This window comes from Athalia rosae, chromosome 1 (genome assembly GCF_917208135.1).
Source record: "Athalia rosae chromosome 1, iyAthRosa1.1, whole genome shotgun sequence".
NCBI classification, from domain to species: domain Eukaryota; kingdom Metazoa; phylum Arthropoda; class Insecta; order Hymenoptera; family Athaliidae; genus Athalia; species Athalia rosae.
The window spans coordinates 27,682,134-27,708,292 of NC_064026.1; the positions used below are offsets into that span (position 1 = coordinate 27,682,134).

The window sequence follows — 26,159 nt, forward strand, 5'->3', positions numbered from 1 at the left end:
AAAAATGATGGCGAAGAGAATCAGTCAGTTGAGTAAGGTGGACAACACGGAGCAGGATTTGACAACTGAAAAGCAGGTGAAATTGATCGAAAGTACACGGAAAACGAAGCAGGTTCGCGATGCACATGATGAAAACGGAAACGTGGACGATGGCACTGCGGCGTTTGCGGAAGACAATGAAAATTACGAAACTGTTGAAAAAAAATTGCGGACCGAGAGCGACGGAGACGAGTCAAAGGAATTCTACAATTCCGAGGACGGGGGAAGTCGGGACCCTGAAGCGTTCAGAATCGGCAATCAAGAGACGCTTGTTGACTACGAGAATGTTATTCCCGAAGATAGAAGGTCTGAACCCGTTCGCAACTCGCGAGTTGGTCAGAATAATTTTCTCGATAACCTCGGTAGCGATTTTGAGATTTCTATATCAGGCAAAGTACACATCAATGGCGGTTCCGACGAACAGCCGATGTCGATAAGTATCGAAGGTGTCAACATGGATAACTTGACCAGGACTTTCCCATCAAACAAGATGGGCGCACCATCGAAGTTCCAGGAGCAAATCGGCTTGGAACCATTGCCGGAAACGGAAGATGATACGGACCTCCAGCGGAAAGAGGGGGACCGTTTATATTACAATGATATCAATTCGAGGCGTAATACCGGAAAAGAAATCCTTGGTAACAACGAGAGTAAAAAACGAATATACTTCGGCGAAGCAGACGCTGGTACTTCATCGAATTTAACTGAAACGATACGACCGAAGTATGACTTTTCTGTTTCTGGTACCCCGGAGTTGATGAGAAGTAGCTTGGATGTGAACAGAATGACTCCGGAGTCGTACGAACCAGAAACGTCCAAAAGGCGCAAGACCTTTTACGATTTACTGGTAAGGGCTCACCCTCGTTACGAAAAGAACCCTGTTCATCGAATCCGGGATTTCAACGGAGCCGATGAGTCGGTCAAATACCTTGACGAGGATGTGGAAAACTTGGAGCGTCGAGGTCCCTCCGGAACCAGCCGAAAGAAAAATGCCAAAAGTTTGACAGCTGATGAGCCAGTGTTCGACTTTGCGAAACTGGAACTACGCCACCCGAAACCAGTTGATGCGAACTTTAATCACCTGGTGGACGAGGTTTCACTAGATGACGGTGTGCGGGAGCCGTTCGAGAAGGGAGACGACAGCGGCATGATTGAAGGGTCTCCTACTCTTCAGCGGCACGTTCGAAGGTACAGAGAAGAAGGGGCTGTGCGTGAAAACGGACCGAAATCAACTCAGGAATTTATTAAACATTACAAGGACGGGACGGACGATTCGTTCCCGGGAAACGTCGAAAAAGGCGTGGCTGATATCGAACTCGTGAAACTAATCCCTGTAGAGTTGTTGAATGAAGATGAGCGTAGAATTAGCGATAACTCGGAATTAGACGGTAGTTCTTCGATGGAAGAGAGACCCACGAATTTGATTACCTCGGAATTACCGGAACCGGAAGAATTCGATATCAATACTCCTGTGTCACCGTCAAAGCCAACCGAGATAAAACCCGTGAAGAATATGATTGCGAAGTTGCTTACCAAATCGATGGGACACTTGAAAACTGAGGGCGGAGATAGGGACGCGGAAAAACCGAGAGAACTTGACGAGGAACATTTTAGCGAAACCCGCCAGTCACCCGGACAACGGAAGATCGATGTCTCCGCTAATCATAAACGACGGTTGAAAGCCCACGACTCTTCGTCCGGTTCGCCGGGATACTATTTCGCGGAAAAAGCGTCTGGAAAATCAAAACTTTTAGATTCCAACGCTACTTTAAACTTCGGACGGTCGGATTTCAGTCACGAATCGGACGTCTCGCTGAAAGAAATTTCCAAGATTTCAGGACCGAACCACGTTGAACACGCGGAATTCAAAAAATCCTCGAATTCAACGAACGGTGAAAATTCAATCGCGCAAACGGTGCCGGAGGTTCGAGCCCCTCTCGAAAACTCCAAGCCGATAAGCAAAGAAGAGTTGGACAAAAAAAGCGGTTCCACCGATAACATAAACTTACGGTCCTCCAAATCTTTCGATAATTCACCTTCGAAAGAGACTCCGTTAAAAGGGGTGAAGATTTCATCTCCGAGTGAAAATTCCGAAGCGGGTTTACCCGCTGAAAAAAAAAAAGAAGTTGTGGCTACAGCGTGTGCCGGCGGGGGATGCGAGACCAGTTCCGAGAGTCTGGAGGATGTGAGAAGGACTATTCAGCTGAAGAACTTGATGAGTATGCTGAACTTTGTGAAAAAAATGGAAGATCTTTTACCAGATTCGACAGAGGATTCAGAATTTCTTGAGAAAGAAGTGGAACCGGGAGGCGTAGTCGAAGTCGAAAGCGTCTTAGTTTTGCCTGAAGATTCATCGAGAGTTCAATTGAAGGCAATCGACGGTGCTAAGCGGTCACAAACAACGTCTGAGAGGGTTGTAGAGATCGGAGACGGAGTGAAACATGAAAGAGAGAAGGAGTATGCGGATATGTTTGTTCTCGAAGGTCCGACGCGAGTAGAGGAGCTCTCATTTCAAAACGATCTCCACTCTAATTTGATTCCCAAAAATTCTACGTCGGAGCTAACGAAGCGGAACAATACAGGCGAGGCAAATTGGTTCCTGTTTCAAGACTCCGGAACGCGTTTGGGAGAAGAAACGTCAAATTTGCCAGAAAAGCCCGCGGGGAATCGGATAACAAAGGAACTTGAGGACGCTACCGAATCACAGAAACTCTTCGAAACCTTCGGGAATGAAATAAATAAAAGACTCGAGGATCACGAAGAACGCGAAAAGGTACCTCTCGCGAAATTTTCGCTCCGGACTCCGGCCAGGGAAAAAAATTTTCGCCGATCCGGGCACGAAACGTCCAGAAAAAAAACGGCTCCGAGTGGAAGGGATTACGCCGTGAATGAACGCAATCGGAAAATTCGTCAGGTTCGTACCGCAGTGCCTGAGTCTTCATCTCTCGTGCCGAAAGGTGCGAAAAATGGATCACCTTCGGGAAGAATGACGAGTGCCAAAGATCGGAATACCGAAAGACGGACCCAGCACTCGACAAAACCGAAGGCGATTGAAAAACGCAAAAGCAAAAAGCACAAGGATAAGAAAAAGAAGAAAAAATGGTGGCCGTTCAAACGCAGGCTATTAACGATTTCCGAAGACCTTGAATCAACGTCTTCAAAAATATCCACCGGTGATCCCGTCGCCGGAAACCAACGAAGGTCCAAAAAAGAGAAACTGAAACAGTCGTCCTCGTATTCTCGTAAAAAGAGACAGATAAGATTGGGTGGTTCGCAAGTTCGCGGCGGACAGGATTGCATGGATCGTCGTCACCCGGCGCACGTTAACGCCGCAAAATATCAAGAGTCTGCTCACTGTTTGAGGTTCAGTGACTTGTGGTAAGTCAGTTCAGCGCGTTAATGGTCGTATCCTAGATTCAATGGGAAAATCAGCTCGCTCTTCTTTCTCCTTCTATGGCAAAGAAAACCTCGCCCGGTTTTCCGTCCGCGATACAAGGGACGAATGAAGGCAAAGAGAAAAAAAAAAGAAAAAAAATAAAATAAAATAATCAAAAATAAAAGAGCTTATCTCAAAGGATTTGAAATACGTGTATGGAATTTCTATGGGGTGCGATAACTCACATCCGCGAGGCGATCTCGTATTCCCGCGCTATTGTTCTGCGAGGAACTTTCTCTCCTCTCCTCTTCGCCTGTGGGGGGCGTCGCATCGTAGTAGGTATACCTGGTACCATAAGTCTTTTTGAGACTTGACTCAGAGGCTAGCCCTGCTCGCTTTCGAATATGTACGTCACGTAAATGCTCCCGCAGTATCGTTGACTGTTTGAATCAATTTGCGTTGCTACTGCTACAAACTCAGTCAACTCTTCCTCAAACCATCCCCCCCACCCCCCTCCGCCCCCCTACGCGAACTTCGACGAACATACATCTGTTGCAAATCAGAAAAAAGAGAAAAAAAAACAAAAAACAAAACAATCGTTCTTGGTTTATTCAGGGTGAAGGAAATCAAACTTTTCAACCCTAATCTCTTAGGTACTCCGTCTACCGACTCGAAAACCCAATAATGGAACACACAATCTACCTACAACTTTTTGAAAAACACACTCTACCCGATGGTACTACGCACTGGGATGATCTTACGCAAGGGTCGATGGTCAGGTAAGAGAAAATAAAGTGGGGAAGAGAAAAGCGGAGAAAATCTCGCGCGATGCTTTCAATTTGATTTTATTGAACTGAATACAGATTGGGAACCTTCGTCAGACATCAGAGAGACAGCGCACCGACTATAGCGTTCACTTACAGCGGTGCAAAAATTGCCTCCGATAATCGTGCGCACAATTTGGACCCTTCGAGAGATCGTTTATTGGTACCATCGCCAGTCCAATCGGAAAAAACTGGAAAATACCCCGAGGTGAAAGGTAATTCGTTTGAAACATGTCGGAATTGTTTATATCCGCGACGTTGTCTGTGGTCTATTCTTTTAATGGATCACGCAAAGTTGGTTAATCAGAGCCTGCAGTTTGTGCACCGGCATTCTAGTTAGACAGAGTTGCGAGGTAATCGTGTGAAACGTGGTGTATTTGACATTATTCCGCATGGATAGTTCAGCTTTTAGAGCTTATCGCGTTAACGTAGAGCAGGATATTGATTTCGTTTTAAGTCCGAAGATTTAAGACCTTCTTTTTATCCTACCAGTCATAGCACGGTAGGTATACGTATAAGAGTATTAGCACGTTCCCAACGATAAACAGAAAACTGGATAACTCCGACCTAGACACACGAGTACACCCTCTGCACCGCCATCCTGCGGCCGTAAAACGTTCAGAAAAAAAGTAAAAAAAATTGCATTGCGATACCGCGATGCACACCGTAGGGCGCATCGGAGCTTTACAGAATATTTATTAATTTTTCGGTTTCGTGTATCCAGTTCTTCGAACGAAAATTGCATTTCCTTTTTCAAATCAGGTGGATCGGGGGAGTATCTTGTGGTACAATCGAACGCGATCAATAAGGACGGAAACGAGTGCGACAAAGCTGGGGTTGGTTTTGCCACATTTGCGAATCAGCCGAACAGATGCGGGAGTCCAGAGGGAACATGTTTGAAACATCAACCGTTGGCTTACTGGAGACACGACGTTGTGAGTTCAACCCTTCACCCCAGAATTATTTACGGTTGTTTAAAATCACGTTTATCTTATCCAGACAACTATTTAGGGCCGGGTTAATGAGACAATGAAGATTTTCTGCGTGAATTTATTTACACTCTGTCCGATGTAAACGTTGAGCCTTCAAAGTTTAGATTTGGATTTCGCGAATAGGTTCAGGGGGGAGGAAGAGAGGGACACAAAGAGAGTTGTAGATGCGGATGCTATCTTGGAATTTAATTTCAAGGAAAGCATTACACGGGTTCTAGTTATATTGGATTTGAATTGCTCGGTCTGCGTTACCTACTTTAGATCCCAACCTAACTTCGCACAATTTCACCTTATATTCCGTTGACAATAATACGTAAGTGACTGTGAATCCAACCCCTCAAACTTTGATAAACTTTGATCGGATTCTCCAACTGTTCGATTAAACGCTGGTTTCTCTTAAATATGTTTCTTTGGACCGCACTTTCTGACGGCATGAAAATATCATTATTTCATGCTGAAACGTCCGACAAACAAGAGATTTAGTTGTAAATTAATTGAGTTCTCTATGAATTTGTCGCGTGACGACGTTTTCGAAATTTCCATTAAACCCTGCCCTCTTAGGGCGAGGTACCGCGTAGATCTTGGGCAAACTGGATAGGGTGATGCTAGGAAACCTCTCCGCGTTACAGTAATCGGTTGACGAGGTAAGTCGTCGAGAAATGAAGATAGAGTTAGGGGTAGAGGTGAGAAAACGGGTAAGAGATGAGAGTCGAGTCAACCAGTCTTACCGTTGAAAGGGTGACTCGGCAAAGGTTAATTATGTGAACGAAGTTAGCACGAAAGCGAAGTCTAGCGCGTTATTTAAAAAGGCAAGAAAATTTCCCTTGCGAAGAATAAGTAAAGAGAAAAAGAAAAAGTAGAGAGCAACGGAAGAAGAACGGCTAATAACAAATATAAAAGGGGGAAATACGCGGGACTGAAAGAAGCGAAAGGTTGAATCGATCGTTTCCATGTTGACAGGAAGCTCGCGAGAACGGTAGAAGGGGTTGCTATTTTCTGAGCAACTTTGCTTCGGTACCTAACAACCCTATCAAATACAACGTGAGCGGTAGCGGTAGCCAGGAATATCTAGGTCTCGAATATCATTCAGCGCATGTGTCAGCTATTGACATTGAAGTCCGTGCAGATTACAACGCGATTGTACGAGTGGGGTAAGTTTTCTTCTTTTTTTTTTTTGCTCTTATTCCGTTTCGTCGAATTTCATCTCCTTTTAATTATATCCGTATAATGAAAACATCTTGGAAAAAATTTTTCCCAAGTTCTTCCGGTCGGGTTACCGAAGTCTACGTGGACAGTACGGCCTTGGAACACACGGTGGTGACGATAGTGATCAGTAATATGGGATTGGCATCATCACCCTATCAGTCGAGGATCAGCGACTGTCCGACGGGACTCCCGATATCATGGAGCAAAGCTAAGGGCGCGATGCAAGTGATTCCTCCTCAGCACGATCAAAAAATAACCCTCGATCTTTACGGGAAGCTCTTCGTCGAGGATTTTCACTGCTCTGGTGAGTATCGAACAAACCGCACAAAGAAATAAGTATGTAAAAAGTTTCTGCTAGCGGTGAACATTTTTTGTGTCTTTTTCGGTTTATATAATTTTCATTTTTTTCCTAAACATGTTGGAAGTGGTACAGCCGGTGTATCTGATTTCCTCTTCTACCTACCCTTCTCCAATATCTCATGTATATGCAAGCGTGCATTGCATCAGGATAGATATAACTATACGGAAAAGAATTTCGCGGTAGTTCGTGTAACGAGAATCAGCGATTGTATAATAGTGGGATAGAAGTTGAGTCGCTGAAAATTTATGAACGAATAACTAGGTGTAAATTTACCTTGGAACCCGGTGCAACTGCAAAAGTTTATACATGTCAGTACAGTGTATAACTTTTCATTTATTTATTTTTTTCTTTTTTTTTTCCATTTTTACAAACTACGGTATACATGGAGCGCGTTGAATTATACCGGTGAAAAATTTCCCGACTTTACTCTCGACTGCCGCGCGAAACGGATCCGAAAAAAAAAAAACTTCAGCTGCAACAGAAACAGATCAGATTTCGTGGACAATCGAGGTTCTGATATCGAATAATTGCTATAAATTGGCGTAGGTGTTTATATTTTTGCAAAGAGTAAAAGTCGATTAGGAATGGCTCTGACGTGTTTGCGTGCCCTCATCAAGCGAATTATTGGTAACGAATGAAACCTGTTACAAAATTTAGAGCGAACACGTGGCAAGTTTGGATTAACAATAAAACCGTACAGAGTTCAATCTTCAAAGATAACCAGGGAGGCGTATGAGAAACATTTATCACGTAACCCCAGAGATCAAACTTGATTTTTCAAAAACTAATCTCGTCTACTCTCATTTTTCTGGAGTTGATTCATCCCCAAATTAATCATGTGGAATAAAAAAAAAAACTCGAAGAAAAGAAACATCTTCCTCGCTCAAACGCAACCTTATTCCATCCTTCTCCCGGATTATTTTATTTCCTTGATATCCCCTTCTGGATTCCAGCGGCGAGAAGATTCCACATAACGAAAATGGGTCGATTTTATTATAAATTCAAGTGGAGCGCTGATCGGTAGAAATTCGAGTGTAAATTATGATTTCCTCTTTCCACGTTATACTTACACGTGAACGGAAATAGTTCAGATGGCGTAAGGGTTGTGCAAAATGAGAGCCGAAGATTTTCGCTCTCATAAAATTTCATTGCTACAGAAGGAATTCAACGTCTTTTCCAACCTAGTTTCAATCTGCGGTTGCCGATTCGCACCAACCGAAATGAAAAGAGAAGAAAAACAAAAAGAAAAAGGAAACAAAAAAATCGAAGAAGAAACCACGATCATAATAAAATCACCTAAAATTTATTACCCCCGCACACGAACGTATCCCAACACGTCGAACACTATTCTTTCCTCTCTCCTTATTGTTTTTTTATTTTCAGTGGAGGTGTTGAATCACCGCGGGGAACTGGTCGCAATGAGAAGAATACGTGTTCAGAGAATGGACAGGTGTTTTTGCGTTTGGCATTGCCTGTGCGCTTGCGTTGGCAGTGTTAGGGGTCTCGAATGTCAACCGATGTCACCTGAGCATTACCACGCGGCGGGATTTCAAGGTCCGGTGCCGGTTGCCTCGATGGAACAATCGATGACGAGCAACTCGATAAGGGATGTCATGATATTCAGCGCTCTTCTGATCCTCGTATTACTTTTATCAGGTGGAAAATGTTAGGCGACGAGAGAGGGAAAAAGCAAGAATTACAATGCCTTCGACAGTCCAGAAATAATCGGAAATACTTTTCAGGCATGCTGAAATGGTTGGTCGGGGTATTCGTTCCATCGGTGGGACGTTGGGGTCTCGATATTTTGTTGACAGAGAACAAAATGGAAACTTATTTCGAACCGGAATTGAAATGTCGCTGCATAGTAACTGACATTGATGGTGACGTTGTACATCCGGAAACGGGTCAAAAGTCTGTAAGAATTTGCAGCAGGTAATATAACAACGACTATTTGGGGAGCATGGTTTTGAGTTTATTCCTTGCCGTAGCGAAGGATTATTTTTCTACGTGCAGACACTTTGTATATTCAAGGTGGATTCAATTCCCGGTTCCATCAAAGTTCAATCTTCATATACGTATATTCTATCTGCCCATACCGTATATTTCCCTGTCTTTTCATTTTGGTTTCAGGAGAGCGGAATTTTTGTTAAATCTAATTTTCTTTCTGACGTGGCCGATCGCGGTCTGCTGCAGCTGCGCAAGAAGCTCGTTAGCTACCAGGGAAGAACGTTGTTGCCCGGACAAGTCTAAGGTATACGAACCCGTTATACGTACGTACGTGGATGTATATGCGTCACTCTTAGTTGGAAATTTTCATAGCAATTTACAAAGCGGTTATATAATGTTTATGAAACGGTATGGAAGGGGAGAGGTTGGGTTGGGTGTATAACGTTGAGAACTTTGTCGTGATTTCCACCCGCCCTTCAAGAAGTCGGGAATAGGGTGGTGGTAACGGTAACGTTAGGTATAGGGTATACGGGACACCGGAAGACGGGTAAAAGACCTAATATCGCCGCAATTCAGAAAGACAACCAGTCGTCTGACTTTACGTGAGAAACACGAACACCAACGACCGGAGTAATGGCATAAGTTCCACGAGGGAATCACGGAGTTTAAGGAAGAAGGGAAACAACGCGTAAGGAAGAAGAATCCTCACTCCTGGGGGAAACAAGTAAAGCGGAAAAAGGCCATTCTCAACAATAAACGAGTCTAGGGCTGCGATATACACCGGTTTTCAAATTCGAAATTTCACGTACCACGTGATAAGCCGAAATCGATCGCGACTTACAATTAGTTCCATTATAGGGTCGATCTTGATTCATAGGATTAATCGTCCGTTAATCCCGTGAGTCCTCAGAGAGGTTGGTTCCCAGTGATCAGGAATTGAATTAGATTAGTTCCAACGATCTAATCGTAATTAAGTTCAATTATTACAGATTTTAACGAATTAATTTCACTACATTTTCATCCAAATAAGGTATGTCTGCTGAACGATCGAGAAAGTAGCGAAGAAAGTTGTCCGAAGTTGATATGTGTTAACACTTATGGTGACAGTAGAAATTCAAAAATGGAAGCGGAGGATACACGGTACGTTATGAGCGAGTTGAAACGTTCGAAAATTTCCCTCCAAGAAGGCGGAAAGAGGTGTAAAGCGGGGCTGAGAAATCGGAAATGAACACACCACCAAGTGTGGGATTCGTCGCAAACAAAAATCCCGAAATCGAAGGATTCGAACGAGGATATGTTGTCTGGTGGTGGTATAACGATTCAACTTCTCTTCTATGATAATTTTTGAACCATGCAAGAAAGAGTAGGCGAAGGAAATTTTTCCCGAACTATAATTATGATTAATGGAGAAATGAACGAGCTATAGAATCACGCAGATATGAAGAATGAATAACGTAATGATTACCTAGTGCAATTTAATTGTTGTAACGACTGTGATTATATTAACCATCGCAATAATTGAATGAATAAATATACGAATATACGATAAGAATGACGATTTTTAACGCTCACGAATATGTAACCCCCAAAATAAACGCGATCTTATTTCCCATTGCCGTTGCCAAGCCGAAATCCTTGTTTTTTTACGTTTTCCTATGGTTTTCAATGGTATAAAACGATTCTGTCCGAACGATTTCTGTCCAAACGAACCTTACTCAGTTATCGCCAATTTTTTACTTTTTGGTGCAGAAAAATTGAGATATCTCGATGGGAAAAATTCGTAGCTATATTTCACCTACGGATTCGTGTTCCTGAGGTCAAAATACATTAGAAAATTGCCCTACAATCAATTTCAAAAATACTTTATTTTTGGGCCAAAAATCGAAAAAATCCAAAGGGGTACCCCTTGAAATTTGATCGATTTTGGGTCGAAAAAAAATATTCCATTTTATATGCTATTCTTATGTATTTTGACCCCAGGAATCCGGATTCACAAGTTAAATTGATCTATCTATCAAATTGATCGAGTTATCGCCAATTTTTCGCTTTTCGGAGCAGTAAAATCGAGATATCTCGAAGGGAAAAATTTGTAGCTCAATTTGACCAACAGATTCGTTTTCCTGAGGTCAAAATACGTAATAAAAGTGCCCTACAATCGATTTAAAAAATACTTCATTTTTAGACCAAAAATCGAAAAAATTCAAAGGGGTACCCCTTGGAATTTTGTCGATTTTGGGCCGAAAAAAAATATTTCATTTTATATGCTATTCTTGTATATTTTGATGTCAGGAATCCGAATTCACAAGTTGAATTGATCTATCTATCAAATTAATTGAGTTATTACTAATTTTCAGCTTTTTAAAACAGAAATGTTGAGATATCTCGATGGGAAAAATTCGTAGATCGACAAAAGAAAAACTCATACTAAACTAAAAACTGAATGCTAGTGAATATGAATTTACCATAGGGAAAAGTAATCGATGGACTTTCAAAAATCGGTGTCATTTTTTAAATTTCAAACCACCCCATTCTCAGGTTTTAACGTGCTCGAATCATCGTGCTACAGTTTAAGAGGATGCTTCATGAACGCCGAGAATAGTGGTTACAGGTTCATCACGGCGTGCCCATTCAAGCAGGTAAGAGCTTACGCGAGAAAGCGCTGAAGCTGAGAAACCTGCAAAACGTATAAGAAGAAAATTACTTTGCCAAGAATTATTGCCCAGTTTCTTGCTCACGGCCTACAGGATACCATTGCGAAAGCTCAATTATACGATATTCCTTATGCCGAGTTAGCAACATAGAAGTATAAACAACACGAATTTTGGCTTGAATATATTTTTCTTTCGAATTTGGCAAGGGTACAATTTGAGAAAAATAAATGATCGATTTCTCTTCCCTTTTTCCCCCCACTTTTTATCCTCCTGTATAGAAACCTGGAAGGAGTTTTTCGCAAGAGTTTTATTGGCCGGAAGCCGATCTGTGCGAGGGTTTGGGCGGATCTTTCTAGTTTATTTCTTTTTTTTTTTTTCCATTTTCTTTTTTCTTATTTTTAGCTTTATTTTTACACCAGAATCTGCTTTTGAATACCAGAGAGCTTGCGATATATTATATTTTTGCGATTTATTCCTTCATGCTAATTTGAAAGTGTCGTTTGTTTTCTTTGGAAGGATATATCTATACACCTACGTAAAGCTACCGTGCAGCACGTACGCGGTGTCTTGACGTTAGAGACGTCGTTTATAAATTATAATACAATTCTGCAGCATATTTCCAACTTTCTATATACGTAAGAAACACCCGGGAGTATAAAAAAAAAAAATCATACTTTTCCGTCACTTTATTCGTGAGCCTGGCTTTTTTTCTTTCGCTCCTTTTTGCGTTCCCACTCTTTCACAGTTTCTACTAGTTTTTTTTTTTTCATCATTCTTTCTCTACTTCTGCTTTTTGTTCCTCGAATCCTGACGATGAAACAAAATTGTAGAAATAGACGCAACGTGTACCGCCCGTATCATCGTTATACAGCTCTACCGTTATTTCCTTGTTATTAAACTTCCTCCATTTCCGTGATTCCGCATCATTTTTACGATCCTAATAATACTTTTCTTCAACAAGTGCAGATCTTGGTTATTAGTATCCAAATAAAAATAACAGCGAGCAACATTATCGTATACCTACCTAACGTTATAACCGAACTATTTAAAGTTTTTTATCGCGATTGTCGGAAGAATTCTAACTTACCTTTTTTCTGCCATTTTCTATCGGTGAATAATTGAGCGACAGAAAACGCCGGGATGAGATTTATTTCGAACGAAGTTTATCGTCGAGCATAAAATATCCTATACTGTAGGCCCGAAGATTTTCACCTCACTATAATTTAGAGCTGGACGTATATACCTATAGTGGAGTGAAATTTAAATGAGAAGCGTGAGAGCCGCGCGGGTCCGTCAAGAAGATGAGTATCGTAATCAAGAAAACTTCTTCGGAGTGCGCGTGATACTAAATTAAACTCACTTAGCATTTTATTAGCCTCTCCTTACAGCATATACCCCGTATACGTGTATTTTAGTGTAAAATTTTTCGATAAAAAACACTTAGCTTCGAGAGGTAATTATGTACAATAGTTGAAATTACATCGTTTTCAAATTTGTTGGTGCACAGAACGTGAGAATTGCGAAAAAAATAATTGTGAATGATATAACCTAGATTTGCCTACAGAAAGTATAATTTTCTGCAGTTTGTCATCTAATTTTTCCACAGCGCGATCTGGGTGTATATGTATAATTTATATGATCACGTAGCACACCGTGAGTACGTAGGCATTAGTATGTCATATACGTAGGTTCTAGTTCTTCTGCTTTAAATATCTTTGTCTGCAGTAGGCTTTTCTTTTCTTCGCATTGTTATGCGCTAAAATTCAGGAGTCCACCTTATATTATATTAGAGCGTATGTACGAAATTGTGTATATAACTAATTAAAATATGGCTCAGGTACGGGTTTACTGTTCGGGCCTGGGTAGGCAGGATATTAATGCTTAATGAAAACGTGTTTAGACTTTCAGCCGGAGTATTCGGGTTTCGAGCTTTTCTGCTTGATACTTTTCATTATAAGTGTAATCAAAAAAAAAAAAAAAGATCTACGTCTCGTCTCGTATCACGTTTTCCTCTTATCGCTAATATAGATTTACGACTTTCAGACATACCATTGGCCGATCACCAACAATAACTTGAAAGAAAAAGAAGGAGAAAATCACGCCAGCCAAGATTTAACCGAGCAATAAATTCATCCTCACTTTCAAACCCGCAAAGAAATTCGCCCGATATTGTGCCCAACATCTTCGAATTAGCGATCAGTTTGTGAATTCACTTTCGCACTTGCCATCGATCCCGAACACATTGCGAATTTTTTGAAATAAATCTGTGTAAGTTTTATAATTTCCATCTTACTTTAAAGCCCAGCAAGTATGCAGTTCTGAGGTTTATGCGTTGTATGGGGCGGGGAGGGGGAGGTTGTAAATTAATATTATGCGAAGGGTAGTTTCTGAGAAGCCATCGCGGCAAAATTCTGCAGGTTGGCTTCCGTTGGCCAAGTTGATCGATAGTCATTAATCATTTCGAATTCTACAAGAGAATCGAGAACGGCCGTGGAGAAGGGAGGTGTAGGGCGCGCCCCGGTAAAAGGGGCGATAGCCTAAAAGTTAGATTTCCTCAGGTATCAAAAAGTTCAACATTAAATCCACAGTGATAATAACGGTATAGCTAGGCATATAGCCTGCAGTCTTTTCCAAAATATACTATGCAATAAGTTTGCCCTTTCTCGTATATTATATATAGGTATTTGAAAAAAATAGATCTCTTTGAGAATTTTCAAGTAGGTTCAACGCGAGTACTATTGCGCGATTATTGAAGTACGTAGACGTAGAAATAGAGAGGAAAAAATAATAACAAAAATTGAAAAAATAAATCAATCGAATTTAATTGAACCCTGAATTGGGCCGATATAGACTCGCTGCTGAAACCAGCTATATAAGGTACATATGTACCTACACACAAGATATTTCCGAATACATGGAATAATATCTTCCCTCTCGTTGCTCAAGGGGCGTAAAATTGTTCCCACGTATTCTCGCCTCTAAGAATATGTCTATGTATATTTTTATTTTTATTATTGTTTCTTGACTAGTACATGGATGTGTATTACATATTTACACGCATATATACGTATATACCCTCTCGTCTCGCACGGAAGCAAAGTTATTTACTTATAGGTACATATATGCTACTGCAGGCTGTTTACTTTCAGCTTATGTGCCACGTGTTATGAGTATACCTTTATGGTATGTATATGTATTTATGTATACATATATGTATAAAGAGTTCGTTGCAGAGCGAACTGTCATGTGCACTGCCTTATGAAATATACATGGGGTATGGTGGGTATAATAATAGATATCTCAGTTCTGCACGGGGCGGTAAAGGGGGCTTGTGTACATCGTATATATAACGGTTGGATTCTGCATTACTTCAGAAACGAAACGCGAAACTCTCCGTGCAAATACATTATTTACCCCCGTTGCCCACCCACCCCCTTGGTAATGGCGCGCATACAATTACGAAAACTAACCAAAATCTGCATCCCCTGCGAATAATTTATTTACATAATCTATGTTCCGCGTGTAATGTATATATATATATATGTATGGTATATGCATGTAATACCTTGAATATCGGTGGTGAAACTCATCAGTGTCACTATTATTTTTATTACCCGTCTACTCGGTCTTGAATGCACGGGAATTTAGCGCTCGCTGAAGAATTTTGATTTTGGGAGAAGAAGAAAAAAAACCAGAAAAAGAATGATCGAATTTACTTTTGTCGCCGCAGCCATAAAGCAACGGGAAATCGTAGCAGTAAGTAATGTACGTGTTGATCGATTCAATAATGATTCAAAGAAAATGGAGAAAGCTTTCTATTATAAACTAATTAGCGGGGCCGATATTATTTTATTATTTTTTTTAATCCATCTTTATTTCCTCTCTTCAAAGACTTCTTGTAATTAAACTTTATACCAAAGTGTTTGTTATTATTGTTATTTTAAGGGCTAATGATGTCCGCTACGAAAAGGAATCCGCAGAGGGGCTACACGATCTTCAGGTCGAAGGAAAAGCGAGGAGGTAAGAATAGATCCGAGTCGATAAAAAAAGGACGTCTTTCGCGCGAGATATATATAATATATATCAGAAGGATTCGAATTACGGAAAGTAACAAGCGAGTGAAAATTTAATTTCGCGGATAAGAGCTTCACTTGATCGCCTACACCTGTCGCATGAGATTCCTGTTGGTAATTGAAAATAATCCTGATGAGAGCATAAAATAATGATCGTTCAATGACACACAGCTGACGATCGATACCGCGTACAGTGCGGAGGCCACCGAGAATAGTCTTGTCGCCAGGTACATTAACTCGATTTATGCTCGTCCGATGACGTTCGACGTACGTACGTACGTACGTACGTATAACCGCGAAATAATCTCACGGCCACCGTAGTTAATCCTGTGGCCACCGCGAGATAATTTTGCGGCCCGCACCCAACGACTGATTGTGCGGTGATACGTAATAGCTGTTGCTTTGAAACGAGCAAACAATTTTCTGACCGCTGAATAATCTCGCGGCAAACGAATATAATCGAAGCACTCTGGGGGTAGGTATAGGTGTATATACTATACGTACAACGCCGATGCGGAATCCTGCCAAAAATCTGCATAATAAACGCGCCGGTGGTAAACGAGAGTTTCGACGATAAATCTCTCGACAATGAAGTTCAATACGGAATTCGATTAAAAGCTGATCGGTAACCGGGTAGGATCGGGACAGGGTGACCCCGTCTCTTTGTCCGCGTTTACAATAAGTTCTCTTCTGTTTTACTCCTCTGAAATCATCTCACGGCGGAAAATTCGAGATTATATATATACGTATAGTCACCCGTGAGGAATCTACGAGCCTAAAATTCGCCCCGCAAATTCAAATCCGTAAGACAAACCGATATCACGTCGCTCCATCGTCTCCACATCCGGCATGCTTCCGACAATTTTTTCACCTTCCACCATCTTTGAGCTCACGCTGCGACTTAACACTGAAAAGTGTGAAACGTCAACATCCGATTTCACGGGGACCTAGTGCGTTTACTGTACATACTAGTCCCGGAAAGCTTTTCCTTTCTTTTTTTTTTCCTTTTTTTTTTTTTGTCGCAGCGTGGCCGTATGGCGTCCACGCTTACGGATGTTCTTTGGTTTATGCCACGACTAGCTCCCCGTAAGTAGTTCTCCGTGCGGTTCGATACCAACCGAGCTTCGGGGTTCTTGGCCCTTTAAGATCTTCAAAAGCTCTTTTCAAAGACTTAGGCTAACGACAGAATGGAGAAACCGGACGGCGAGGTGCGGAGCTATCGGAGCTTCCAGGAGCCAAGAGTATATTTCCAAGTTGTGTATTTTCTACCTACCACCGTTCCGCTACCGACACGAACTTTACGTTGTACGTATACGGCACACGTGTACGTCTACCTAGATTATGTACACGACGATCGTGCGCAGCGGCTGCATCGTTGAGGTTTCATCGCAAGTGATAAAATAAGAGAACCGTAAGAGATGCACGAATAAGAAAGCGGGGACTTTACGAACACGACTCAAATAACGAAAGAGCGTATAAATATTTGGTTCGTGCCCTTCGAGATTGGGTATGTATAGTATATCCACTCGGATGCTGGAGCGGAGAGCACTGAAGGATATAACGCAGGAGCTGTACGAGCCATTCAGATGCACTTCGAAAACCGCGCAGTCATGCACCGTTCCAAAACGCTTGGAATAAAAAAACGAGAAACGGACAGGTGAGATAAAATCGAATGCAGAGTTATCATCGATTGATTCAATTATCTGGTGTACGACAAAAGCACCCAATGAATTTCGAATGTTTATCTTACCGCTAAAAGAAAAATGAAAAAAAAAAAGATAAGAAAATGTCGCGAAAAAAAGGAAACTTGAAGATCGAAATCCCCGCAGCACAGGGCAAAATATTTTTCGAAATATCAATCCGACATAACCGAACCGTGCGAAAGCTCTGAATCTCGGAAGCCCGGAAATTCCGAATAAGCGAGCTAGCAGATATCTCAATGAATTTGAAGACATTCAAGATCCCCTCATTTCACGGTCGGAGGTGTTTCACGCGTTCCAGATAAAACTTCGGTACCATAGAACGCCTCGCTTGCGAGGATCGTGTATACGAGTACGAGTACTCGGCCATCTAGCTGAAAGCTACGGCAAGAAAAAAAAAATACAGAAAAAAGAACGTGTTGACCGAAAATACGATCACTAGATATACATCGTCGGTACCGCCGCAAAAAAAGGAGATAGCCGTTGCGAGAGATGTGTGCTGCGAAGACAAACCCCCCGTTCGTACCATCAAATCCACAAATTCACGCGAAGGTTCTCCGACACACACAGAAACCCTAAATGCTCCGGACGCTGTAGGTATGAGTTTCTCTTCTCGAAAATAGTGTGGCTTTGTTTTACACCGAACAACGGTCGTGTTTGTGCACCTATCTTTTGGTATAGCTGCCATATAGAGTATAATACTTTAGGTTTATCTGAAGAACGCTGGCGTGGATTCTGATTTCTCTCTGCACTGCAGTTTTTCACATTTTTTCGGCTTGGAAACATTATTTTTCCGATCTAATCCATCGTTACGGTAATACAGACTCGCGTTAAGGGCGGTAATATTTCGAGCCCTTTTTTTTCACTTTTGTAAATTGGGATTGACGATCGGTGCGACGCTTGAAACTCAAAGAAAGACTACTTCGCTGATCGACATGATTGCTCTTTTCTTTTGTCTTCGTTTTTCCTTCCTCGAGAATTGGGGAAAATTTGATTCGACCGAATCGATTGGAGAAATTGTGGGCAGGTAGGTAGGCGCTGATAATTATGCGAGTGCCGTTAAGCATGCACGATTATTTCCAATGGAAATTCAGCCACTGCTGTATTACCCGGCGTTCGCGACGTCGTCGTCAATTGAACGAAAGGCTCTTTGCGTTAACTGCGCACAGCCCTCCGTAGCTCGGCGTAATGAGTCAAGATTGATTGTCTAGAGTCTCGACTCCACGTTCTATCTACGAATCGAGAGAGCTATTCGAACATTTCCTGTGCGTATAATAATAAAGATATACAATACGTCTGTGAGCGGTTTGTAAAGTCATGCGGATCACGTGGTGCAAATTTAGTAGGAAATAAAATCAAACGCGTAATCGATAAATTCACGGTATCCGGGTCTCCGTATAAGTACGCGAACTTTCAATGAAAAAAAAGTTCAAGCAATTTTTTCAATCGTTCATTTTTCAATTTTCTTTTTTCTTTTTTCTTTTGCGATAATAGAGCGGTGTAATAATTGCGCGATTGTACCGCGAGAAAGGATATCCAAGGCCTCGACTCCGAATTGACACCCGGGTCATCGAGATTAATCATAGAATGTATCTTCTGAAGCAATTCGGCGGGCTTAGTACTTTAATTAAATTTCATCTCCGTAGCAATTGCGTGTCAAACGAGTCCAATATCGTCAAGAGCGTCGCGTTTATCTGCTCAAGTAAATGTCTCTCGAGTAACGTCTAGGTATATCGAGGGACGAGAATATAACTGACAGCGGAATTTAGCCTTCCTCGCGACAGTGAATGTGTATCGCACGGTGACGCGTCAGGGGCGTAGAAAATTTTGCAAAATTATACGCGATCGGGGGCGATCCGTACGTGACGCGGCGAAGAGCCGACGACTGTTCATGATTCAGGTAAATTCTAATTGTAAGCCGTAAAATTTGATCGGTTTTTTTTTTTCAATTCTCTAAACTTTCGTAACGTTCAATCGATTCCATGTCTTCCACTCTCGTTCTCGTATTTTCATTTTTATATTCATGAGATGCAATAATTCGATCCGCGTAAAATCAGATATCTAACAACATGCGGTCATCCGAATGTAATCCGACTCACGATCGGTCAGCAATCTGTTCGACGTTCATCAGATACGCTCGATTTATACCCGTCGTAATGCGCTGACGCCAACGACTTGTTAATTTCTCTTCTGATCTTATTGCTTTTTCAAAACCCGCGTCAGATCAGTGTAAAAAATAATGATTACTCATATACGCTTCCGTGGACTCAGAAAACCGGGGGATGACGTGACCGTAAACTGACCAAACAATTATCAACTGCAGTCCACAGGAAATTATTCCGATTTCACATAATAATTCCGCGGTCATTAAATTAATATATATCCTGCGGTGCGAAATATAATAATTCGCTAACCACCGCGAGATAATCCTGAGGCAACCAAATAATTTTGCGGTCATCAAACAATATTTCGAATATTGTATAATCCTATTTTCAACGAATGAACCGCATCGTCAAGTTTACCATTAATTTTTCTAGCCGAAAAAAGCTATACGTTTGTAAAAAAAAAAAAGAGAAAAAATTAACGCTTCTCCGAGAATAGAAAAGCCATGTATACGTGTAATAGGCGAAAAAATCGTCCGTGCACCGTCCTGGATGTACAACTGTGAACCGGAGTTGAAACCTCCGAGTCTGATCTGCCCTATTTATTATTGTTATCATTATTATTGTTGTTGTCGTTATTATTATTTGACTGGGAAAACCGACTATACCATAACGGCGGCTGATCGTTACCGCGCTTGAAAAGTACCGTGCGGTTTCTCGAAGGGTGAGCGATGCTTTTTATTGTACCGAGAGACTTTCGGGAAAATTGTCTAGACCAAATATATAAATATACCCGGTGGATGACCCGATCGATCTGACCCTCGCGCAAGGTCATGCAATGGTGACAACTGATCCATTTCTTGTTACACGCGGGTATTCGACTGCCACTACGGTAACGAAATACGATACGTTTCAACTACTACGTGCACCTGTCATCGTATTTTATGGCTTTCGTTTTTCACTTCTGTTTTTTTTTTTGTTTTTTTCTCGTTTTCTTCGTTTTCTTCATTTTTCCGATCAGTTTATGGGAATTCGTGAAGGATTCTCGCGCATACCCTACGTATTGGATTGATTTTTAAAAAGCGAATAAATAATACCGTACGAAAAAACGACTCTTGTGTATATCTATAGGTTTTTTATACGATGATTCGGAACGAGAAAGTAAAACTCGGTCTTGCAGCGATCCGGGCCGTTAAGTCGCCCGTCGTTCGGAACAACCTGGACAAAACTCGCGTCCGTATGTATACTTATGTATAAGAGCGTGTGAGTTGAGTCAACTCGAAACTCGAGTGCTGATGGTGAAGGACCTTAGAAGCTAGAACCAGAGTAGCCCCACTGGGATATCCACCTGAGATTACGAAATCGAAGACGCGAAGCGTAGGAATTTACGACTCTTTTTATACCTCCAAGACGATCCAGATTTTTTTTTTTTTCTCTTTCTCTATTTTCTTCTCCCTTTTTTATTTCGCTCGGAATCCACGTACGTGTACATTATTATTTTGATATTGTAATTGGAATTATTTTTTTCTGAATTTTTCTCTATATTCAATTCACAGTATTTGAAATATCGGTTCAATTATTCTGATTTTCTAAGAATATTCATGACCAGGTAATATCTCAACGTCGGTCTACTCCAATTATCGATAAGGTATAATCTACGGATCGTCTTCGACTCTGATTTTTCAAGTTTAATTTAACTCCGATGATATTCTTTAGATTGCGCTAATTCTGATCACGATTTCAATCAATCTTTCGCCGATTTCTATCACCATTCAGTGTGCGAATATATGTATACATACGTATAAAGCCCTGGAGTAAAATCGGGCATTTAAAATTAAACGTAATATAAGTAGTAGAGGTAGAAACGAACTTACAGAGGTATTTCGTGATGTATAATGGAAAAGCGAAGTGGAGAGAAAAAGAAAACCTCCGCGGAAATACGAAGAACTGCAAGGGTGTGTGCATATTTGCTAATCATGATTTATTCGTGCATAACAAATGAGACATAAAATGGAATATCTACACTCTTTGTTTCATACATCGGTAGTATAGCCGTAGGACGGATTAATATTATACCATGATAAAATACATTAAACGCAGATGACAAGAATTAGAGCGAGTTAATTTTAATGGTAAAATAAAATTGAAAAATTTCTATCGTTGTAGAGCGGTTTGTTAAAAATATTTTTCGCATAGCTGCATCGGGACGACCTGCGGTTATCTTCACTTATACGCGAACAAGAATTAAAAAAAAAGGAAAAAAAATCTAACATCCGGTATACATACACGTACAATAACCTTTATGTGATATTGGACGCTCCTGGTAAAAATCGAATATCCGTTTCTGATTTCCCAAAGCTCCTCTATCTAGAAAACCCATCCAATTATTGATATATTCTATTTTTTGCATCGATACCTTGTCAATTTCTTCTACATGTATATAGTTTTTTTTTTTATTTTTATCGTCTTCAGGATATCCCTTAAACCTTCGTACACGATACATACTGGATGATGACATTTTTTCTTTTCTTCATGTCTTTTTCTCTCCGTATCACCGATGAATAAAGTCTGGTTATACCGCAAAAGCTGATATCCTCCGCAATTGTACATTTGTATAACCGTGAGTCGCACAGGTACACACATACCGTGGAACGCGTGGATTGCGTGCAGCTGTGCACCATGAAGCGAGAAAGGTCTGCAATTAAGTTTGAAAAATATTACACAAGAATAAGAGGAGGTTGGTAGATATATAAAGTGAGGTTGGGTTAGAAGGTAGACGTCGTACCTACAATACACATAGTAGTACCTTCGGTAAGGGTCACGGGGATAAAAACTCTCAACAATTACGGCTAAATGTGTTGCAGTATACAGTATACAGTATATATATTTATACATATATATACGTGCACTTGTGATATATAAGTACCTACCTTATATACTTGGCCAAGAAATACCCGTTTACGTTTGCGGCGTTATAAAAATTTTTCTACAACGTTCTCAATCAGCGGACTGTTAACCCGCCGGGCACGTTTCAAATCCTGTACTCGTGATGGTGATAGTATAAAAATGAAAGAGAAAAAAAAAATTAAAACTAAACCAAGTTGAACAAAAGCCCCGCTGCACATTTGATCAAATCTTTATTTGAATCGGTGTAAGTGGGATTCACGTTTAAAAAATATCGATTGAGGAAGAGGAAGAGAAAGAACAGACCAGAAAAGGTTGGAAGAATTTTTGTAATCGTCGACGAAAGATTGCCATTGTCGGACGAACACGGAAAAAAAAAAAACCACCGAAGAAAGAAAAAGAAAATGGTCCGCTTCAGAAGGAAATAATTTTTACAACCCCTTGCGAATGACGATCAACGGGAATCGAAACTGAAAATAGCGCTGCCCAGATCAGGAATATCAGGATCAAGTCAGTTGAGTTAAGTACAACCTGAACCGTCGGTTTCGTTCGAACGATAGGAAGGAGATGAAAAAAAAAAAAAAAGAAGTAAAAAAGAACGGCCCTACAGGAGCAGTTTCTTACGCAAGTCAATCGCTCGCCGCAGTGACCACCAAAACGAGTTTCTTCGGTAGCCGGGCGTCGGTCAGAGTGACCACTACTTCTTATGTATATAAATATACGGTGTACGCATGTATATTAAATTTTTTTTGTAACTCAACGCAACGATCTGACTACGTGAAAGATATAGGGAGGGAATATTCACTGGCGACGCAATATATATTAATTATATATTCCTAAAACAAACGATGCTCAATCACATTTCTGATACATGAGTGGTATGCTTTTTTTCTTTTTTTCGTTTATCTCATTTTTCTCTTTTTTAATGGGTACCGGCCCACGCTAAACCCACACGTCGATAAATCTCGCGTTAATTTACACCTCCTCGCATCAGTCGTAAGATATGATAAAAAAAAATAAAATCCACCTAATAGAATCTTTACATCCATACAGACAATATCATACGTATGAGGTACAGATTTCACTTTAGCGTACTCCCACGTGGTAAAGATTTCAAATACGCGCCCACTCGTTCGGGTTGCGAACCACGCGCGCCTCAAAATATTCGAATCGTTCGGTTTACGAACGAACCCGAGCTCCGATTCGGCGGTAGCTCGTTGGCTCCACGCTCGGGTTCGCTCGTAAACCGAACGATTCGAATATTTTGACGCACGCGTGGATCGCAACCCGCGTCGCCAGAATCTCACTGTAAGTTTAGGTGATTTGAGCAAAGAGAAGAGAAAAGATGAAAAGATTTTTAAAAGTTTCACCGACGCAAAACAATCGCGCAATCACGTTATGATAAATTGACGTGATTCTTCATCTTTTCAAAGGATTGAAAAAAACTGTTTGCTTTTTCCTCTTAAATTTGAAAAAAAGGTTGCTCTTTAGGGTATAAGATGCGTGAGGGTTCGGTGCAAAAAGCGTGAATGACTTCCGTTCAAGAAAAAAAAAACTTTCAAGTACAAATAATCCATTTTTTAAACCTTGCCGATCAAGTTATCGAATATTGGGAACCGTTGAATATATACTACGATATTAGCTCGCATCTTTTTGCTATAACGAGTGTACCAGATTCTGCCATGTAATAATGCCCGCAGAAAGAAGCTCGCTCACAGCCTCCAAAAAACAAAAGGCAAGAAAATAATCTATCGCAACACGGAGGAAACAGAGGAGAGTTTGCATGTGGTGCGCACGATATCCTAGGACACAAACGTGTGCACAACCGAAAATTCCAACGTCACCTACCTGAATCCCTGTGGCGCGCACACAATCGAACCGGACCCACGTGGGGTCCCGTAGGATACCGAACGACGGGGTCTGGCGATCCGAGGGGCCCACAGGAGAGGGGAGAAAAACGAGGCGGCGCAGAGAGGACAGGGGAGAAGGGGATGTTGGCTCTGAATTTCTCGGAGGGACCGGAGTAGACTCGGTCTCTTCTTTCTAGCCACCACCACTGCCTCTGCTTCTCAGGCCAACTGGGCCCATCGCATGCGCTTCATCCGCGTTGCGTTCACATCGAGTACGCAGAGCGAACGGATCTCGTCTCGACCGCTACCGCTCCATAAGAATTTATCATCGGTTCCTTGTTTTTTGTATCCTCATTATAGATCCTCGCCGCGAATCGTTCTACCATTTTTATTTTTTGGTTTTCGTTTTTACTTTCGTTTATCTGAATATTTTAACGTTCCTCTTCGAAGACGTATGGAGGATCTAATTAGTAGCCGTGGTTTGGATTTTGTTTAATACCAGTTGTTGATTGATCGATGGATCGTTTGATTTCATTTTGATTTTGATTTTGATTTTCCCTCCTCTCTTATCGTACCGAGTGTATCGTGACGGGTTGGCTGTATTTACGCCCATGTGAAATAAAAGGTTTATTATTAGTGCGGAGTAAGTTAATACCGTGATGAATCGCAGTTATAATCGTGCTGACATGCAATAACCGGTATATATGCGGAGAAGTCATGTTCCGTTATTGTACAAAGCTGATCTAATTTTTTAATACCAACGATCGTCGTGCTTAGAATATCTGTACGTACATGTTTGTGTTGTGAAGATTGTGAGTGGTGTGAAATTCTTCTACACACACGGTGCCTTCTTCGTTCCTACATTTTTTATAAATTATTTTTTCACCCTCCTCCGCTTTTTTGAATATCAAAGTGTGGTGTTTCTTCAACGTGAGAAAAATAAAATCGATGGTAAAAAAAAATAATGTGATCCACCAGAGTGTTCGAACGAAAATTGAAGAGGAAATTGGGATTTATCAAACATCATCGGTCGGATTTTTTTCTCCTCCAAGGTGTTCCGATTGTCCTGCTTTTTTTGGAACTCAGGTACATATACTTGTACGCTATCCCGATACATTTAACGCCTATGATCCTTTGATCCGCAAATATTTGTCGTAATATAAGATAGGCTGGGGGGGGGGGGGGGGGGCGTTTAGTAGGTACATACGCACACGTACACAGACGTAGGTGCAGAGGAGTGTGAAGAGATAGACACCGTCCTTTGGACTTTTCTGAATGCATTTCTATGCGCCACAAGTTAAAAGGTTCAAGAGATCCAGCCCATTATCCCTCCCATTTCATCGGGTATTCTTTATTCGTTTATGTTAATTAGTACACAGGGCGACTGACAGTCGTGGGATTATTAGAGGGGCTTTTAACACGTTGATTAAACACCCATTCATTCAGTTCTTGAATTCCCTTTAATCAACATCGATGTCTATAGGTGGGTATACAAACATGTTTTTTTCTAGGCAATTATAGCTGAGTTCTATGAAATAAGAGATAAGGAAGAAGTAACGTATACATAATATGAAAGAACAGAAGAATACGTGTCGTATTTTAATCATATCGATAACAGGAAGTTGTCCCTCAATCCATCGTTGTACGTACGGTACGCCGCGCGTATCGTTCACTTCTCCGACCGCTGAAATCATTTTAATGATAGTAATAGGTGGTAAGCGTACAAGAAATCGAACGGATAAACGAGATATAATTAATATAATTATCAAGAACTGCAGCGCAGCTGTTATACTTGTGTAATTATGCGATGTACAGAGAAATTCCACGGTACAACAAATTAATTCCCAATTCCGATAAGCCGTAATTAGAAAATTCAATGAATTCAACCGTGCACACGAGTAGAACGCTATACGCTACACGTGAAATACCACGTAGGATAGAAATAATTTTTACAAAATGATCACATCCCGCTATATACGTATATACTGACATTCGTGCGAGCAGTGCCAGATGTCCCATATGTGCGCTCCGTACAGTACACCGAAAAAAAAACGAAAAAAAAAAAACGAAAAAAGAAGAAATAAAATAAAAGAAGCAGCCCTTGTTTCGCGTGTCCTTTATCGTGAGTCACTCA

The 26,159-nt window shown here is 41.1% G+C and overlaps 1 protein-coding gene across 1 annotated transcript in view; it reads left to right on the forward strand.

The window, feature by feature from the left end:
* The first annotated feature begins 24,217 nt into the window (after window positions 1–24,217).
* Window positions 24,218–26,159, forward strand: part of LOC105692314 — an 89,285-nt gene continuing 87,343 nt past the window's right edge. The window contains exon 1 of the mRNA XM_012411434.3: window positions 24,218–25,111. The gene's annotated coding sequence lies outside the window, so the exon portion shown is untranslated. The remainder of the gene's footprint in view (window positions 25,112–26,159) is intronic.